Consider the following 4,080-nt stretch of genomic DNA (forward strand, 5'->3'; position numbering starts at 1 on the left):
CCACCTCATGGTACTTTCTCCAAAATTGACCATATAATCGGTCACAGAACAGGCCTCAACAGATACAGAAAGATAGAAATAATCCCATGCGTCCTATCAGATTACCATGGACTAAGGCTGGTCTTCAATAACAATAAGGGAAGAACACCCACATAAACATGGAAGTTAAACAATGCTTTCTCATCGAAAACCTGGTCAAGGAAGAAATAAAGAAAGAAATTAAAGAGTTCTTAGAATTTAGTGAAAATGAAGGTACAACATACCCAAACTTATGGGACACAATGAAAGCTGTGCTAAGAGGTAAACTCATAGCGCTGAGTGCCTGCAGAAAGAAACAGGAGAGAGCATATATCAGCAACTTGACAGCACACCTAAAAGCTCTAGAACAAAAAGAAGCAAACACACCCAGGAGGAGTAGAAGGCAGGAAATAATCAAACTCAGAGGTGAAATCCACCAACTAGAAAGAAAAAGGACCATACAAAGGATCAACAGAACCAAAAGCTGGTTCTTTGAGAAAATCAACAAGATAGATAAACCCTTAGCCAGACTAACCAGAGGACACAGAGAGTGTGTCCAAATTAACAAAATCAGAAATGAAAAGGGAGACATAACAACAGAATCAGAGGAAATTCAAAAAATCATCAGATCCTACTACAAAAGCCTATATTCAACAAAACTTGAAAATCTGGAGGAAATGGACAATTTCCTAGACAGATACCAGGTACTGAAGTTAAATCAGGAACAGATAAACCATCTAAACAACCCCATAACTCCTAAAGAAATAGAAGCAGTCATTAAAGGTCTCCCAACCAAAAAGAGCCCAGGTCCAGACGGGTTCAGTGCAGAATTCTATCAGACCTTCATAGAAGACCTCATACCAATACTGTCCAAACTATTCCACAAAATTGAAACAGACAGAGTGCTACGGAATTCCTTCTATGAAGCCACAATTACTCTTATACCTAAACCACACAAAGACCCAACAAAGAGAACTTCAGACCAATTTCCCTAATGAATATCAACGCAAAGATACTCAATAAAATTCTGGCAAACCAAAGGACACTGTGGTTAGGACAAAACGACAACCAACAGATTGGGAAAAGATCTTTACCAATCCTACAACAGATAGAGGCCTTATATACAAAATATACAAGGAACTCAAGAAGTTAGACCGCAGGGAGACAAATAACCCTATTAAAAAATTGGGGTTCAGAGCTAAACAAAGAATTCACAGCTGAGGAATGCCGAATGGCTGAGAAACACCTAAAGAAATGTTCAACATCTTTAGTCATAAGGGAAATGCAAATCAAAACAACCCTGAGATTTCACCTCACACCAGTGAGAATGGCTAAGATCAAAAACTCAGGTGACAGCAGATACTGGAGAGGATGTGGAGAAAGAGGAACACTCCTCCGTTGTTGGTGGGATTGCAGACTGTTACAACCATTCTGGAAATCAGTCTGGAGGTTCCTCAGAAAATTGGACATTGAACTGCCTGAGGATCCAGCTATACCTCTTTGGGCATATACCCAAAAGATGCCCCAACATATAAAAAAGACACGTGCTCCACTATGTTCATAGCAGCCTTATTTATAATAGCCAGAAGCTGGAAAGAACCCAGATGCCCTTCAACAGAGGAATGGATACAGAAAATGTGGTACATCTACACAATGGAATATTACTCAGCTATCAAAAACAATGACTTTATGAAATTCGTAGGCAAATGGTTGGAAGTGGAAAATATCATCCTGAATGAGGTAACCCAATCACAGAAAAACACACATGGTATGCACTCATTGATAAGTGGCTATTAGCCCAAATGCTTGAATTACCCTAGATGCCTAGAACAAATGAAACTCAAGACGGATGATCAAAATGTGAATGCTTCACTCCTTCTTTAAAAGGGGAACAAGAATACCCTTGGCAGGGAATAGAGAGGCAAAGATTAAAACAGACACAGAAGGAACACCCATTCAGAGCCTGCCCCACATGTGGCCCATACATATACAGCCACCCAATTAGACAAAATGGATGAAGCAAAGAAGGGCAGGCCGACAGGAGCCGGATGTAGATCGCTCCTGAGAGACACAGCCAGAATACAGCAAATACAGAGGCGAATGCCAGCAGCAAACCACTGAACTGAGAATAGGACCCCCGTTGAAGGAATCAGAGAAAGAACTGGAAGAGCTTGAAGGGGCTCGAGACCCCATATGAACAACAATGCCAAGCAACCAGAGCTTCCAGGACTAAGCCACTACCTAAAGACTATACATGGACTGACCCTGGACTCTGACCTCATAGGTAGCAATGAATATCCTAGTAAGAGCACCAGTGGAAGGGGAAGCCCTGGGTCCTGCTAAGACTGAACCCCCAGCGAACGTGATTGTTGGGGGGAGGGCGGTAATGGGGGGAGGATGGGGAGGGGAACACCCATAAAGAAGGGGAGGGGGAGGGATTAGGGGGATGTTTGCCCGGAAACCGGGAAAGGGAATAACAATCGAAATGTAAATAAGAAATACCCAAGTTAATAAAGATGGAGAAAAAAAAGAAAAAAAGAAAAAGTTTTTTTTATTACTATTTAAGACCTTTTCTAACAGGTGCTTGCAGTTTGTTGACTTTTTTGAAAAAATCAAGTTTTAAACTTTATTACAAATTAAAAATGAAGTTCTTAAAAATCTCAACTTAACCAGATTTGAAACAATTTAAAAACCGTTAAAGGTGTATTGAGAAAAACCAGGTCTTTTTTTTTTTCTTAAAAAACACGTTTGTCATTACCAAAAAGAGACATCTTTAGGTAAAAATAATAAAAACCCCACGCTACATAGATAATGCAGACAGTTCTAGTGGATCTGGTCAATGGGCAAAAAGCAAGCACTTAAGGTCTTCAGCTCCAATCTTTGTTCATTTCTTATTGTTGGAATTTCATATTCATTTCTTCTTGTTGGATGACCAAACCGGATGATGGTAGAGATGCTCAGCCTCGGGAGCGGAGGAATTCTCAGCTGGTGGATCGGCTGCTTCTGTCTCTTTGCCATCTTGTGGTTTAGGGTTCTCTGGGTAATTGAAGTTGCGGCGTGGCTGCTGACCTTGGATCTCATCTCCTTGATTTTCTTTGTCCTCTTCATTTCCATCCTCTCTAGGCTGTCTTTGGCAAGGCGGGCCCCTGCGGAATCGTGGTCTGTAACCCCGATACATATTCTGTCTCACTGGTCTACCTTGCTCTCCTGCACCCTGGTTGTCAGCACCCTCCATCACTTCTCCTTGCACAGGGGAGTTGGAATACTGTGGTCGATGCGCATAGGGTCTCCGCAAGTAGTACGGTGGGAACCTTCTTCAGGAGCGCTTTCCGATCCCTCATTCTTTTTCCCACTCTCACTATTCTGGTAATTTTGCTGGTAATTGCGTGGAGGATCCCTACGACGTGGATAGCATCTATAATGGTTACGGTCTGCTGCGTATTTACTGCCTTGAACTGGAACTCCACCAGGGCCTGTAACATTTGCTGCCTCCGCATCCTTTTCTCCTTCAACAACATCAAACTCCACAGTCTCTCCATCTCCTACACTGCGAAGGTACTTCCTGGGGTTATTCTTCTTTATGGCAGTCTGGTGTACAAATACGTCTTCCTTGGTGTCATTCCTGTTGAAACCGTATCCGTTCCTTACATTGAACCATTTTACTGTTCCCAAAACCGTTGCGATGACCTTCTCGTCCCCGCCGCTGGGCGCTGCGGATGTGAGACCGCCCGGGCGGCCAATACCGGCGCCGCTGCCTGTGGAGCGGGGCTTGGTGTTGGCCGCGCTGAGGGGCGGGGGCGGCAGGCGGCTGCTGGGTCTCGGCCTCGCTGCTCATGGTTGCGGTGATGGTGACTGGGGCCCGCGGCCGCGGCGGGGCTCTCAGGGCTGTCTGGGGTCCGCTCTCCGCTCCCGCTCCCGATCGAACTCAAGAAAAAGTTTAAGTCTAAAAAATTCCTATAGGGTTGGGGATTTAGCTCAGTGGTAGAGCGCTTGCCTAGCAAGCGCAAGGCCCTGGGTTCGGTCCCCAGCTCCGAAAAAAAGAAAAAAGAGAAAAAAAATTCC

At 44.1% G+C, this 4,080-nt stretch overlaps 1 pseudogene; it reads right to left on the reverse strand.

Moving 5' to 3' along the window:
• Positions 1–2,549: 2,549 nt before the first annotated feature.
• On the reverse strand, positions 2,550–3,868 carry Ybx1-ps16 (Y box binding protein 1, pseudogene 16; annotated as a pseudogene).
• Positions 3,869–4,080: the final 212 nt, after the last annotated feature.

This window comes from Rattus norvegicus, chromosome 1 (genome assembly GCF_036323735.1).
Source record: "Rattus norvegicus strain BN/NHsdMcwi chromosome 1, GRCr8, whole genome shotgun sequence".
NCBI lineage: Eukaryota > Metazoa > Chordata > Mammalia > Rodentia > Muridae > Rattus > Rattus norvegicus.